This window comes from Schistocerca americana, chromosome 5 (genome assembly GCF_021461395.2).
Source record: "Schistocerca americana isolate TAMUIC-IGC-003095 chromosome 5, iqSchAmer2.1, whole genome shotgun sequence".
Taxonomy (NCBI): domain Eukaryota; kingdom Metazoa; phylum Arthropoda; class Insecta; order Orthoptera; family Acrididae; genus Schistocerca; species Schistocerca americana.
In genome coordinates, this window is record NC_060123.1 from 215,264,521 (window position 1) to 215,281,845 (window position 17,325).

Sequence of the window (17,325 nt, forward strand, 5' to 3'; positions counted from 1 at the left end):
TAACTTATAATATCAAACAAATAGCAGGAAGTCAGAGAATAATTTTGATGAATTAAAACCTGACCCTCACTATTGTGCTAGTTGTTTTCCCGCTACATTTTTTATGGAAGAGTTTTTTTTATTATTTTCCCTAGTGTCTACTACGCCCAAGTATACAGAGAATTCAACTTTATTTACCATTTTTTTTAAAAAAAAGGTGTTCAGGGTGGAAAGGGTTAAAGGTCTGGGCTTTTTCAGATTCCATTACTAAATTTTGCTTATTAAACACAGTTGTTAGCTGTAATGGTGATTTCCTATTTTTAAAAATCACTACAGTGATCCACCATACTTCATCAATTGGGTAAAAGGATAACACAGTTATAAATTACAGATAATACTATTTACTCCACAGTATACAGTAAAGTGAATCATTGTTTCCAAATTATTTGTGCTAAGAACTTTGACACCATAATTTTGAACTTAAATCATATGTACAAAATATTACAGCCACTTCTTACAAATTTTGTCACCTTAATAATCCACTTAAAAATAAAAGTTTAGGATGTTTACAATGTTAATCATCAAGCATTTAGTATATTTTGATATTACTGGATTTGTCAACATGTAAAGTATGGTCAATACAATTAATAGTATGTCTTTGTGAGTCAGTATAAGTAGATTACAAAATAAAATATCATTCAGGTTATTAGTACACTTACTAACACCTACACAGGGGAAAATAATTGCAGCACCAAGAAGGACTTGTGTGACATAAAAGAAAGTTGGCAGATGTGTTTCTACGTAGTACCACTATGAGGTTGCAAATCATGTTCGCTTTAAATAGATGCTATAATGGGCATGACCGTTAGTTATCTTTAGGATCAGGCAAAATGAGTTAATGTAAGTCAAGAAAGCCTTAAGGCAACAAAGACACCATTATCAGTGCTTCAATGACTTTAAATGAGTTCGTGTAATTGAGCTACAAAAAGACCATTGTATTCAGCGTATGTCTCTGGTGCATAAAGCTGCATTTGCAGCAGCAATTTGAACAAAGCTGGCACCACAGTGATGCAACAAACTGTTACAAACCAGTTGCCTAAAGGATAACTCTGAGCCAGACACCATGTAGCATGCATTCCACTGATCCCAAACCACTGCCATTTATGACTTCAGCATTGTCAAGGGATAGCTCATTAGAAGGCAGAGTGGAGGTCTGTTGTGTTTTCGGATGAAAGCTAGTTCTGCTTCAGCACCAGTGACGGTCATGTGTTTGTTAGAAGGAGGCCAGTTGAGGGCCTGCAACCAGCCTGTCTTCATTCTAGACACTCTGGACCTAAACCTGGAGTTATCTTATGAGGTGCGATTTCATATGACACCAGGGCTATTCTCGTGGTTTTCTCATACACCTGACTGCAAATTTAAATTTTTATATCAGTCTGGTGACTCGACCTGTTGTGCTAGCATTCATGAACAGCATTCCAGAGGGTGCTCTCCAACAGGACAACGCTCGCACATATAATACTGTTGTAACCCAACATGCTCTACAGTGTCGACATGTTACTTTGGCCTTCTAGACAACCACATCTGTTTCCAGTTGAGCACATTGCAACATCATCGAACAATAACTCCAGTGTCATCCACAAACAGCATTAACTGTCTCTGTATTGAACAACAATGTGCAAAAGGCATGTAGCTCTATTCCACAAAGTGACATCCAGCACCTGTAAAACTTTTTGGATACACGTTTTCATGCTTGCATTCAATATTATTAATGTACCAGCATTTCATATTTGCAATTTCTTATCTTGTGCTTACATCTACCTGTGATCTTGCAATGTTAATCGCTTAAATATGTTCCCTAGACAAATGTTGTCCCGAAATTTCATTACTCTCCATTAATCATTAATTATTTTTCGGTGTTGCGATTTTATTTCCATCAGTGTCACTTACAATTAGACAAGAGCTATGTTTCAGCAATTTGTTTGGGAAACATGACAACATAATCTGTACAGCTCAGATCTTTCACTGTGTGGCTTTTACATCTGTGGCGACCTGAAGAATGACATGCTTGGATGTCAGTTTTAGACAAATGAGAAGATGCAAGATTGGGTGCAGCCGTGAGTACATCAGCAGTTGACCATGTTTTACAAAACAGGAAATTAATGTCTTGTCTCCCTGTGGGATAAATATCTTAACACATGTGGTTATTACTTTTGAATGGACTCAGGCGATGGTTCCATTGTGGCAGGTGTTAGGTTTTCATTTGACTACCCCTCATAAACGCTTACAATGGTTTGTTGATTACATACATTTATTTGTCATCACTTATTACTTTATGAAGTAACATAGGATACTAGTATACTTATTTACATGTGTACAAGTTCATAAAACTAATTGTATGATTATTATTTTAGAGACAATATTGACTATTCAAAGCACAGTTCTTGAAAATCGCTCGCCATGAATTCATTTACTGTGTACAATCCAAGCTCTTTTAGAGAGGTTGCTAAAACTTTATTAAAACTGTGCAGGGAAGTCAAGTGGGCTGTTTGTGGTTATCTGTTGAAGAATTTCAGGCACAGATATTTATGACTATTGTGTCTGTCAGACAGTGTTCAGTATGGTACATCTTTCATGTGGCTATTTCTTGTATTGTGGAAATGAAAATTATTTCTTGGTCTAAGTTTGTTTAAATTTTCTTTGACATAAATAAGGATGCTATAGAGATAAAGACTGGAGACTGTTAGTATGTTAAGAGATCTGAACTGACCTCTGGAAGTCTCCCTAGGAGGCAAACCTAGACTACATCTAATGGCTTTCTTCTGCCAATGGAAAATATAAGTAGACTCAGCAGTATTCCATATTGCAACTGTGAGTGAAATAATGCATGAAAAGATTATAGTAGAAGGTTGTTACTGACATTTTGTCTTAATGTTTGTAAGAAACATAGTATTCTTGCTACTCACATTTTGCTGCATAAGTAAGAAAAGTATCAATCACATGGCAGTCTTTTATCTATCACAAATCTGAGTAATTTCACATTCTTATTCAAAGATTTCGTTGCTTTGAGATTGAAATAAAGTTCCTCCACCTTGTTGTGTTTCCATCTAGTTGTTTGTTGGCCATACACCAGTGATTAGTCATCTCACTTATTTCTCTGTTGCAATTTTGAATATTTTGTAAGTTTTCACTTGTTTTCACTTGTTGTTATCAGTGTAACATTCTTGGCATAAAATACATTCTTACATAGTTAAAGGACCTGAGAAGTCATTTATATAAACAGTGAAGAGAAACGTTCCAAGAACTGACCCCTGTGGAATTCCAATTTTCAACAATTGTGATGTCAGTTATTTGTATACACCTGCTGTAGCCTGTCACATAGGTAGGTTCCAAATAAACTTGATGACTTAGTGAGCTAATGTAATTAATATAGTCTTCTGTTATACCAAGTCAAAGTCTTTGCTCAAGTCTATAAGTGTAGCACATGCAGTTTGTCTCTCTCATAGATAACATCTAACATTGCTTTTACTTTTGTCACATTTGTTCCAAAGACAAATTGGTTTGCATTCAGTAGCCTGTTATTTACAAATTGGTCATATTTTTGTTTATGTTTACGGCTTTCTATAATTTTTGATACAATTGTAAAGATTAAAATCAATCTGTGGTTATTAGGTTTTGATCCTATTTGCCCCATTTTATGTCACTATGAGATTGAATAAAAACAGTTTTTTCAGTATGTGGAATTGCACAGGCTTTTAGTTCAGTTGAAGAAGATATTTTACATTTCCTGATAATAATCTGTTGTACAGTTTTGTTCCTTCGTCATATACAACTTTTCGGCACAATGTGTTTTCGCGATGAATGACAAGTATACCACTGTTTGACAGTGACAAAATTTGTCACATATTTTGCTTGGACTGTTAATGGACTAAGCCAACGCCATCTAGGTGGAGTTGACTAGGTGACGTTCAGTTGAGGTTCCTTCTCGTGTGACCGCACCATGCCACACCTCCATCTGAGGTCGGTGCGTCGTTTAGAGTAATGATGCACAGTCCCAAGCTGAGTGTTTCTCGAGAACAGCGAATAGGCCCTATCAGGCCCTAGTCGTTCATCCGATATTACTCAACGGCGCGTCGTTAAAAGACGGCAAAATATCTGCCGTGTACACTAGGCGGTATGGTGGAGGGATCCGCAACTCTCTAGGAATAATTTGGACCCACATGAAACGACATTGACGACATGTCTCTCATAGTGTCTATCGTAGTGGCCGTTTGGAAACAGTTTTTATAGTTATCAAAATGCAATATGCGGTATATAAGCCAGCATAGTACGTATTATATTTCGGGGATAATGTTTACATCCACGGTGGAAACACAACGACGTACCAACAAACCAGCATCCTTTAATCAGTTGCCTTCATCGAAGCGCAATGTGTAATGTTAGGATTACTTTACTGCAGCGTAATGGGGGCGCATACACATTATGGGGGCGGGGTAGTTTAGACTGTGATAGTATTGCGTTCACTGTTTTACGTTTTGTTGAATGGCACAACAAACAGTTTCGTAACTATAACTTTATAGGAACGAATAAATTGCAGTTATCTGTTGTACAACGATTCAAATTGATGCTATGCGCTTAAAAAGTTTGCCCTTTCATTCTATTACCGAGGCCCACATTTATTGTACTTGGGGCTGATGTCATACGCAGTCGAGCGAGCGTCAGCTTCGTGGCGGGACAGACAGAATTAACCGCGTTGGCGGTCAAGTTCCGCGGGTTGTCGTCTGCTAGGTGAGTTAAAACAGGACCACAGCTAGTTTAACCCGGTTGCTCGTTCTATATTCCGCAAATAGTGAGGAAAAAACGTGTAAAATATTACCACATGTAAAATGCAGCATTCGTACGTGAAAACATTATTTGATATTTTCAATCACGTTTCGTGCAGCCTGACATTTCGAAAAGGTTACAAATTCAGTAGTCTCCTTTTGCAGTGCAGCTCTTTGTAACATGAAATACTGTTTCCCTTGCGAAATTTTCGGATAGCATGCAATAGGAGACTGGACAGCGGTGGTCTCTGAGAAATTGTTATCGAGTTTGTAAGTAAGGTACCGATATTTGCTTTCTGTTTTCACCTGTAAGTGAGTGGCTGCTCATGGTATGATAACCAGCTGAGTTTATATGATGTTGCAAGTGTTTAGCGAACTCTGTAAGAAATCCAAACAATTATTATTTTCCTCAGCTCACAGAACATACTGCCTTCTGTTTCCTGCACACTCTATTTCTTGGCAAATTCATCATTGATTTTTAATTCTGAATCCGTCACAGAGACAAGCAACACCCAGAGAAACGAGTTTTTTTATACAGAGAAAGAAAGACTACTTCAATAATGCATCCCTACACTGTTTTTATTGAATCAATCATGTCAGTTTTAGCAGCAATAATTGGGATGATTGTTTTCTACCTGTAGCTCTCTCTCTCTCTCTCTCTCTCTCTCTCTCTCTCTCTCTCTCTCTCTCTCTCTCTCTCTCTGTGTGTGTGTGTGTGTGTGTGTGTGTGTGTGTGTGTGTGTGTGTGTGTGTGTGTGTGTGTGTTTAGGCAATAACAACATATGTTAATGTTGACAGCCTTCTTGTGGTGTATTACATCCTGTAGGTGATGAACTATTGACTTGAATTTCTTAAATTTGTCATCTATGGAGGTCAAAATTTGAGAAGTTTGGCTATTTGTGTGATGCTCAAGTGCTCTGTTACCCAGCATGTTATTCCTTGCAGCCACAGACTAGTTTTACAGAAAGGTACTCGTATTTAGTTTGAATTACAATGCTCATCGTATCGCAGAGCAGTTTTCAGATACGTACACACTTTAGTACTGAGTTATCAACAAATAATATTTTAGTATGGGCAATTTTGGAGTAATAAAAGTGCAAACACCACATTTATTTTTGGATATGATTTTCTTCAGTTTATTTTTTATTGGAAGGATCAAATTTCTTCTGTTCTGTAAAATGACATTTTCTTCTGGGCCACAAATTCTTTCATTTTTTTTACTTACAAATGATTTTTTCACATTAGAAAAGCTGTTGAGTACCCAAAGACATGAGGAGACTTTTCTAGGGCTTGGGCTGTCTTATTTCCTCACTTATTAATTCCAGTCTTCATAATATGTGCCAATCTTCCTTTTGGTTCTGGAAGTGATCCTAAACTACTACTTCACTTCACAGTACATTGCAGTGGATAAAACTGTTCATGTATTGTGGTGAGAGACTTTGATGTGATTTAGCTCTGCGTGTAAGATTCATAATTGTTCTGAGGTATTTATGGTAGCAGGAGCATGTTGTGTTTGTGGAAATGTGTAAAATCCATTACTAGAGTAGTTGTCTGAAAGTGACTCGTGGACAACACTGATGTTAATATGGAAGATTGCTAAACGAAATCTGCTATTATGAACTATGTTTTATGAAATCTATTTGCAAATAGATTAAATCTACAGTCCCCCATCCAGATTTTACATGGATGCAAAGGTGTACTTGAAGCAGTAAGAGTCACCAGTACTGAGGTCTAATTCAGACTGAAAGGCAATTGAAGTGGCCTTAGATATGATAATGGATGATTTGCTGAGTAAATATTGACTGTAACAAATGAGTAAGTACTCTTTGTATTCTTTAGCAAACTTCCATAACTAAAGTAACTGTATCCATTTGTAGTCACTAAAGACATGATTTCCCATTACTGTGTAATATATTCATCTACTGATGTGTTATATTTGATTCTTATTGTGAGTTACATCACAGTTTGGTAGGTTGAAGTATCCCTTTCACAGGCAGAGTCATAATGTGAACCAAGGCTATGTGCAGTAGTTAAAGAAAAGTACAAAGCTCGAAGAAAAAATAAAGACCTCTGTGCTGTAAATAATTTTTTAAAATTGGTAACAGGTAGGTTGAGCAAATTTTCCATTTTCGGCCACTTAAGCTTGATAGCAAAACCCGAAAAAGATTTTAAACCATATGTGGAATAGTAAAACGTAACTTAAAAAGGAACACAATTTTAGGAATCGTAAGATGATTTATAGTATTGTGAATAAGTTAGTATTTCTTTAGAGAAAAGAAACTGTCAACATCTGTATAAACATAATCTGCAAACTACAGTGAAGTGCATGGCAGGGGGTACTTGTTCTGCACATGTTTAGGTTTCTTCCAATTTCAATTTCATATGAAAGCATGGGAAAACTGACTGCTTATGATTAGTTTAATGTTGACTTGATGGCTCATTCAGGAGTGATACATGACGAATTGAAAAATATTTCTAAATTATTTTCTTAATATTGGCTCCTGTAACTTTGTAAATAGTCTTTCACAGTATAATTGGCATCTATCTTCAAATGTTTGACACACTAGGTTTTTCATCATATCTGAGATTCTCCTGTAAGTCAAACCAACCTGGGACCATTTGTGCTGGCCTTCCTTGGATTTGGTCAGTATCCTCCCCGAGTCCTATTTTGTTCTGACATGCATGGATGATCGAAGCTTGTCTGCCTGAGATGCTAACATATTCTATGAATTTTTGATATCACTCATAATTTAACTTTTGCTGATGTGCTCTTCGTGGAATAATCTTGCAAAATGCACAATTTAGCTAATTGCTGCACAAAAACAATTGTTTCTGTGTTGTCACCATTCTCGTATAAACAAAGCAACAGCACCACTGTGACTCAATTGAACTTCTACACAAACTGTCCAAAACTTTCCATTTTCCTGTCTCTAAGAGCACTGGAGTTTTCTATCTTTTGAAATTCGTGAGAGGTAAATTCATGAAGCGTGTTCCATTTCCAAAGAACCTATGTAGAAAATGGACAGTGTAATACTGACCGAATAAAGGAGGTACTAAGCAGCTGATAGGCACTTCAGAAAGGGTGAGTAGCTGTTAAACTCAGGACCAAATACATCAAGCAGATAGCAAACAAATGTGCATATCTCAGGCACACAGATACCAACTCTTCCACCAGTGCGGATTGACTGGGACCCAAAGATGGGTAGCTAAATTAACACTGGAACTTGTGGGGTACGTAGGTGTGGACATGAAATATCTATTGGAGTACTTTTATTTTGTGAACTGACATTTTCCTGCACAAAATGTGGCCTTAATAAATGTGATATACAATATAATGAGACTTTTTGCAATATTTGGCAGTTTTTTCGAGTAGTGAAATGAATTAGTTTGATTACTCAGCATTCTGCTTGGCATTGATTGAGAGAGTTATTCGATGTCATCTTGAAAGATATCGGGCCAAATTCTGTCCAACTGGTACATTGTGTCAAAGTCCTGAGATGGTCAGATGGCTCTGCCCGTAATGCTCCAAATGTTTTTAGTGGGAGACATCCAGTGACCTTTCTGGCCAAAGCAGTGTTTGGTGACTACAGTGCAAGCAACAGAAACTGGCACCATGTGCGTGCTGGCATTATCTTATGGAAATGTAAGCCCAGGATAGCTTTCCATGAAGGGCAATAAAATGGAGTGTAGAATATCATCAATGTACCACTGTGCTGTAAGGGTACTGCGGATGACAACCAAAGGGGTTCTGCACCCCAGATAATCACTCCTGGTTGTCAGGCCCTATGGTGGACAACAGTTGGCTTGATATCCCACTGCTGTTTGGGGGTGTCTCCAGACACAACTTCAGCTTGGAATCTCATTTGACTGGAGTAGAATTGTCTTCAGTGATAAGTTGTTCTTCAAAATGAGCCCCTATGGCCAGCAAAGATGTATCATATAGTGTTGGTTACCTGCCTGACTCACACCATACGGCTTGACAGCCAAGAGTGATGGATGGGGTGCCATTTCCCTTTTGGTTGTCGTCTGTAGCTCCCTTACAGCATAGCAGTATGTATGTTGATGATATTCTGGACACCATTTTCTTGCCCTTTGTGCAAGCCATCCTCGGCTTATGTTTCAGCAAGATAATGCCTGCTTGTGCACGACAAGAGTTCTTACTGCTTGTCTTCGATCTTAGCAAAACCCTACATTGGCCAGTAACATCATCAAATCTCTCCCCAACTGACAACATTTGGAGCAGCTCGGGATTTTGGTGATCTAACCCATCAGTTGGGTATAATTTGACTCAATATCCTTCACTGGGACACCCAATGACATGACAATCAATGCTAAGCAGAATAATGCTTGCATAAGAACAAGAGGTGGACCACTGTGTCATTGACTTCGTCAATTTGTGAAACTTTTCTTTTGAATAAATCATACAGGTTTTCTGAACTTGTCATCATTTGTTTCCTGTACATGTACATCACATCTACAAATTTCGATCTCATTTGCATAATTCCTTCATGATGTGTCTTTTTTTTTTTTTTTAGATTGTATCTGACAGGAGAAAAGTAACAATATTTTTGTTTATTGCTGTGTCAGACAAATACTGTAGATATGCGGTGTCTCTGCAGTGTCTCTGGCTGACTCTGACAACTAATCTTTTACAGTATTATAAGAAACAGCTCACTAACCACAAAAAGAAGGTTGTGCAGTATATGGATTACAACTCCAGAAGACTAGAATGGAAGCAACCAGTTGTATTGCTATATTTTTCTGTGTGAAGATGGATCCTTCTTAAAGATTATTTATGAAGCTCCATCTGATCATTATGTGTTTCATCTGGACCTCAATTTCAAACAAGTTAATGACAATATAAACAACAAGAATTCAAAAATTTAATGGGCTGGTGGTATGCTTGGTAGAGCAAATAGTGAGTAGAAAGTAATACAGGCTCAACTAATACCCCACAGAACAGCTGACTAGTAATAGACATTTAGTTCTGGAAGTCACAAACCAAAATTAACACAGTTGGTGTAAGTGAAAAGTGATGTAAAAACAACAGACACAGCAGAGATAAACAAATGAGAAGGCCACAGTTGGGCATGCTGTGGCTTATAAGCATGCTGGTTCTACATTTACATATACCAGTATACTCCGCAAACTGCTGTACAGTGTGTACTCCCAGGATGACCTTTTCTACCTGGCAGACAGTACCTTCCATACGTACAAAGGGCACATTTGGTTCATTTCCCTCCTGTGGCACTATTTTCTCGAGAGGCGTCTGGATGCATTTACCTTTGTGTGGAGTCACTGTAAAGACACTTTTAAGGAAATGAAGACTACTGCACAATGGGTGTAAAATGTAGGACTAGAGAGAGAGAGAGAGAGAGAGAGAGAGAGAGAGAGAGAGAGAGAGGGGGGGGGGGGGGGGCAGAATATCGTCAAATGATCTTACACAAAACCCAAAGAAATTCTGGTCATATGTAAAGGCTTTAAATGGCTCCAAAATACTTCTTCGTATTACTCGTTGTTGTAATCTTCCTCACAATAATCATCCTCTTCTTCTTCTTCTTCTTCATCATCAACATACTCCTCATTGTAATCATCCTCTTTTTCTTTTACTTCTCCACTATCTTCACAAGAACTGAAATGAGAGTAACAAAGCAAAAGCTGAAATGCTGAACCCCGTTATGAAATATTTATTTACAAAGAAAGATCCAGGAGAATTCCACTAGTTTAATCCTCATACCACTGGAAATATTAGTGAAGTAAGTATTAGTGTCAGTGGTGTTAAGAAACAGCTGAAATTGTTAAAATTGGACGAAGCTCCAGGACCTGATGCAATCCCCTTCAGATTCAGTACTTAATTTGCAACTGAGTTAGCTCCTCTTCTAACTATAATCTGTCGTAGATCCCTCAAACAAAAAACTGTGCCGTGATTAGCAGAAAGCACAGATCACACCTGGGTATGGGAAGTGTAGATGAAGTCCATTGTTCTTGATATTGATTTGCTGAAGAATCTTGGAACATATTCTGAGCTCAAACACAATGAGGTGTCTCAAACAGAATAACCTCATCTACACTAACCAGCACAGATTCTAAAAATGGCAATCATGTGAAAACCAACTCACATTTTTCTCACTTGGCATACAAGAGCTTTAAATAGAGGCAGTCAGGTAGATGCAGTATTTCTTGATTTCCGAAAAGCATTCAACTCAGTACTGCAGCTATGTTTATTGTCAAAAGTATGATCATACGCGTATCAAGTGAAATTTGTGACTGAATTGAGGACCTTTTCATAGGGAGGATGCAGCATGTTATCTTGTATGAAGAGTCATCGTCAGCTGAAGAAGTAACCTTTTGTGTGTGCCAGGGAGTATGTTGGGATTCTTGCTGTTCATGTTGTATGTTATTGACCTTGTGGAGAATATTAATAGTAACTGAGATCCTTTGCAGATGACACAATTACCTGTAATGAAGTACTGTCTGTGGGTAAAATAGGTGGTAGACTTTGGTTTATTTGTGGAATACTTGGGAAGTACAATCAGTCTATAAGCAATACTGGTTACAAATTGCTCGTGCCCGTTTTAGAATATAGCTCAAGTGTGTGAGACTTGTACTAAATAGAACCAAAAGGGGATACTGAACATATACTGAGAAGGGCAGTGTGAGTGGTCACAGGTTTGTTTGACCCATGGGACAGTGTCACTGAAGAAACTGAAAAGACAGACACTTGGAGACACATGTAATGCGTCCTGAGAAAGTCTATACAACCCCCTACATATTGTTCACATGGGGATTGTGAAGACAAGATTAAAATAATTACTGCATACACAGAGGTATTCAAGCAATCATTCTTTCCACTCTAGATACATGAATGAAATGAGAAGAAACACTGATAACCAGTGCAATGGGATGTACAAACTGCCATGCACTTCATGGTGGTTTGTGGAGTATAGATGCAGAGGTAGATGTAGATACATCAAGGAGAATCAACATCACCAGTTTGCATTTGTCCTTGGCATACATGTCCAGTCCTTGGCATGATGGTCTTAGGTGCCACTGCATATGTGACATTTCTGGTTGACATAATTGGTAATTTAGACAGCAGGCGTTACATTTCTGGTGTGTTAAGGCTGATGGCTGAACACTATCTTCAAGGTGTCCGTGATGTTATCTTTCAACAAGATAATCTAAGACTGGATGTTGTCATGCTGTACTGATATACCTCAATACGGAGGGCATTAGACTGTTGCTCTGGCAGCCTGTCCACCAGATCTCCCAACCATTGAGAACATCTGGTCAGAGGTTGCTGACAGACTGGCATGCCACCACTCAGCAGCCACCAAAATTGATACGGGCAAGTGCTCTACCGACTGAGCTAGCTAAGCACAACTCACACCTTGTCCTCACAGCTTTACTTCTGCTAGTACCTTGTCTCCTACCTTCCAAACTTTACAGAAGCTCTCCTGCAAAGGTGGGAGACGAGATACTAGCAGAAGTAAAGCTGTGAGGACAAGGTGTGAGTCATGCTTGGGTAGCTCAGTTGGTAGAGCACTTCCCCATGAAAGGCAAAGGTCCCGAGTTTGAGTCTCAGCCCGGCGCACAGTTTTAATCTGCCAGGAAGTTTCAGACATGGTGCCGATAAGGAATTCCTTCAATGTGGTGAAGGCCCAGCTACACACCGGAGACCAGACAAAGGAAGCACCCTTGCGGAGGAGGTGGTAGAGAGGACGGGCAGTGGTGGACACTTCAGGAATGGACTGGTGGCAATAGGCAATCTTATCCAAAAAAAGCCTGCTGTTCTTGCAATGACGAGGGACACGGCAGGTCTGTAATGGCTCTGACAAGATACTCTGTGGGCCAGGCACTGTGCGGCAGGGTAGTGTGACCCAGATACTCAAGAAATGGGTGGAAAAATTTGGATGTCTGCAGATTGCAATGCAGATCCGTGGTCCTGGGTCTCTGAAAAAGGACCCAGAGATTATGGTCACTCATAGTATGTCTGGTAATGACATTGTCATCCATGTACTTGAAACAGAGTGCAATAGTGGACATGACCTGTTCCAGATAACATTGCCGCCCAAAACATCAAGTGTTGGTATTGATACAGGCTAAAAGGCATACTAAGAACCGTCATACCCCGGACTCCTCAACAAGAGGTAACTGATTATATTCTTCAGAAAGATCAATTTTGGGCTATAATCGACCGCTTGGTAAGCATCTGAATAGTTCATACTGACATGACACTGTATATGTGACACCATAGACAGTGAATATATGGTGACCTGACAATTGATGCAAAGTACAAAATGGCTTTTTCCACCGATCCAGGAGGATTTGGGAGTGTATGGCTTTAGGAATCTGCCTAGCACGAAAAATCTAGAACAAGCTGACTGCTTCAAGATTATGTAGGCTTGAAAATCTGTGGTGCACCCTAGGTCTTCCACAAAGGTATCTTGAAGCTCTGAGCAAGAGAGTCTGATGATTGATAGGGGACTTTAGCAGATAGAATTGTAAGGAGTTTGTAACTGAAAAGCCAAAGGCCTGGAAGTCAGCAAACTCAAAAAGGTTTTCTGAACTAGCTTTGTGGATGACAATAAAGGTAATAGGCCAAATCACAGATTTATAGGTAAGTTGAGCCATGAATTGGCCAGTCACAGGAATTTGCATTCTATAATTTTCTCAGAGGCACCTGTTTACCACCGACAGCGATGGAGAGCCAAAGTCTGAACATGTTTGGGCATTAAGCAGGGAAAAAGCCATGCCAGTGTCTACCTGCAGGCACAGCTGTTGTGAGAGAACAAAAATGTTGATCAAAAGCGTCTTGGAATCTTGTTTGGGAACCGAACCTGATGACGACACTTCCTGGATATCCAGATCCATTTACTCTGATGCTGCGTTCTGTACATTTGAGTGGCAAACTACTGCAATGTGGCCCTCTTTTTGATGCTCGTGACAGACGACCCAATGCTGGATACACTCTTGTCTGTCATTTTGGGAGTAATAACATGCACACAACAGCCAAAAGGAGTAGCAGCTGGAATGCTTTTTACACACTGTTCAAACTCACTAGCAATGAACTGAAGACAGTTGCTAGTGACAATCACTTCAGGCAATCCTTCAAGGCAAAATATTGACAACAAGGCCTGAACTGTGGAACAAGCAATAGTGGAGGGTATAGGAACCACGAAGGGGAATTTGCTGTAAGCGTTAATGATGATGAGCCAACATGTGTTCTGGTAAGGACCTGCGAAATCCAAGTGCAGATGTTGCCAAATTGCAAAGAACTGCCTAGGCAGGCCTGGCTGGTGTTCAGCACAGGCTTGGTACTGAGAAGTCAGCTGTTCAGTTTGTGTATTTAGACTGTGCCAAGTGCAATGACGTTATGCTAACTGCTTGGTGTGAACAATGCCCCAGTGACCATGGTGTAGCAAATCTAGCACGTCAGGCTGTAGAGTCTGAGAAATCCAACATGTGACTGGTCATTACTGGTGTGAAGCAAAATGACTCTTTGGTGACTGTAAGGGCATGCCAGTGGGCAAAGTATCGATGAACCAGAGAGCTACGAATCTGTCTGGCTGAATGCGACCAACCAGTACGGATGTAGTGCAACAGCATCTGCAAATCAGGATCCACTGCCATGTCCTGGGCAAGTTTCTGGTGATTAAACAGAAAGGTGTGCAAAGAATCTGACCTTGAGCTTCAGTGCAACAACAGGAAGCAGAGAACTCATGGAATTTTGCATCTGGGCCAACAGGGAAGCGAGAAAGAGCATTGGCATGCTTATAAGTGGGCCAATATGCAATACCATATTGATAATGTGACAAAACAAGAGCCCACTGTCTCAGCTTCTGCACTATTCGAGTTGGAGCTGACTGAGAAGGGCTAAACAAAGGTTGAAGAGGGCTATGGTCAGTCACCCAAGTAAAATTTTCTGACAGAAAGATACTGGTAAAACTTAGTGACACCATAGACAGTGGTGAGAGCCTTCTTTCCAATATGCGAATAATTACACTGAGCTTTGTTTAACAGCTTTGAAGTGGTGGCAGCCAGCCAGTCAACAGCTCAAATGTATGTGACAAAACTGTACCAATGCCTTCAGGGGAAGGATCCACAGCCAAGACCACAGGTTTGGCTAGATATAAATGTTCAAGGCATTGACCCCTAAGCAAAGCATCCTTCAGCTTCTGGAAAGCAGACTGACATTCTTGCAACCAAACAAAAGGAACACTCTTCCTAAACAAGCAGCGCAAGGGAGCTGCGATTTGAGCGGCATTAGGAATAAGATGGATGTAGTACACGAGCTTCCCTAACACGCAGGCACTGATTACCGCACAGATGAGTGCCCAACAAAGCCATCATCATCATCATACCCATACTCAAATTCAGTTTGAAAAAAACACACATTTGTCTCTGTTACAATTGAGATCACCTGTAGAGAACACTTGAAACAGAGTGCGAAGATTGCTAATTTGTTCTTCAGGGGTGCAAGCAGAGATAACAGTGTCTTCTGAATAATTTGAGCAAAAAGGAACTTTTGCAGTCAGCTACTCCGAAAGGCGTGGAAGTACTGCCAAAAGTCAATCTCAAAAATTTGAAGCAACCCAGATAAGTATTAATGACAAAGACTTGTGATTGCTCATTCAGAGGGATTTGCAAGTAAGTGTCATGCATATCAGTTTTGGAAAAGTAACAACTGGCAGTAGTTGCAGGGGCAACAGTCTGGATGATTGACTGATCTGGCCTTGTAACACTAACCAAAACGGTCTTGCTGTGCTGGTACTGCGAACGGTTGAAAGCAAGGGGAAACTACAGTCGTAATTTTTCCCGAGGGCATGCAGCTTTACTGTATGGTTAAATGATGATGGCGTTCTCTTGGGTAAAATATTCCGGAGGTAAAATACTCCCCCATTCAGATCTCCGGGTGGGGACTACTCAAGAGGACGTCGTTATCAGGAGAAAGAAAACTGGCATTCTACGGATCGGAGCATGGAATGTCACATCCCTTAATCGGGCAGGTAGGTTAGAAAATTTAAAAAGGGAAATGGATAAGTTAGATATAGTGGGAATTAGTGAAGTTCGGTGGCAGGAGGAACAAGACTTTTGGCCAGGTGAATACAGGGTTATAAATACAAAATCAAATAGGGGAAATGCAGGAGTAGGTTTAATAATGAATAAAAAAATAGGAGTGTGGGTAAGCTACTACAAACAGCATAGTGAACACATTATTGTAGCCAAGATAGACACGAAGCCCATGCCTACTATAGCAGTACAAGTTTATATGCCAACTAGCTCTGCAGATGATGAAGACATTGATGAAATGTATGATGAGATAAAAGAAATTATTCAGGTAGTGAAGGGAGACAAAAATTTAATAGTCATGGGTGACTGGAATTCGAGTGTAGGAAAAGGGAGAGAAGGAAACGTAGTAGGTGGATATGGATTGGGGCTAAGAAATGAAAGAGGAAGCCGCCTGGTAGAATTTTGCACAGAGCACAACTTAATCATAACTAACACTTGGTTTAAGAATCATGAAAGAAGGTTGTATACATGGAAGAATCCTGGAGATACTAAAAGATATCAGATAGATTATATAATGGTAAGACAGATTTAGGAACCAGATTTTAAATTGTAAGAGATTTCCAGGGGCAGATGTGGACTATGACCACAATCTATTGGTTATGAACTGTAGATTAAAACTGAAGAAACTGCAAAAAGATGGGAATTTAAGGAGATGGGACCTGGGTAAACTGACTGAACCAGAGGTTGTACAGAATTTCAGTGAGAGCGTGAGGGAACAACTGACAGTAATGGGGGAAAGAAATACAGTAGAAGAAGAATGGGTAGCTCGGAGGGATGAAGTAGTGAAGGCAGCAGAGGATCAAATAGGTAAAAAGACAAGGGCTAGTAGAAATCCTTGGGTAACAGAAGAAATATTGAATTTAATTGATGAAAGAAGAAAATATAAAAATGCAGAAAATGAAGCAGGCAAAAAGGAATACAAACGTCTGAAAAATGAGATCGACAGGAAGTGCAAAATGGCTAAGCAGGGATGGCTAGAGGACAAATGTAAGTATGTAGAGGCTTATCTCACTAGGGGCAAGATAGATACTGCCTACAGGAAAATTAAAGAGACCTTTGGAGAAAAGAGAACCACTTGCATGAATATTAAGAGCTCAGATGGGGAACCAATTATAAGCAAAGTAGAGAAGGCAGAAAGGGGGATGGAGTAGATAGAGGTTCTATATAAGGACAATTTAGTTGAGGGCAATCTTATGGAAATGAAAGAGGACACAGATGAAGATGAAATGGGAGATATGATACTACGTGAAGAGTTTGACAGAGCACTGAAAGACTTAAGTCGAAACAAGGCCCCAGGAGTAGACGACATTCCATTAGAACTACTGACGGCCTTGGGAGAGCCAGTCCTGACAAAACTCTACCATCTGGTGAGCAAGATGTATGAGACAGGCGAAATACCCTCAGACTTCAAGAAGAATATAATTCCAATCGCAAAGAAAGCAGGTGTTGA

At 39.6% G+C, this 17,325-nt stretch overlaps 1 protein-coding gene across 2 annotated transcripts in view; it reads left to right on the forward strand.

The window, feature by feature from the left end:
• Nucleotides 1-4,620: 4,620 nt before the first annotated feature.
• LOC124615558 (asparagine synthetase [glutamine-hydrolyzing]) overlaps nucleotides 4,621-17,325 on the forward strand; it is a 231,326-nt gene continuing 218,621 nt past the window's right edge. For both annotated transcript variants that reach the window (XR_006979801.1, XM_047143533.1), the window contains exon 1: nucleotides 4,621-4,767. The gene's annotated coding sequence lies outside the window, so the exon portion shown is untranslated. The remainder of the gene's footprint in view (nucleotides 4,768-17,325) is intronic.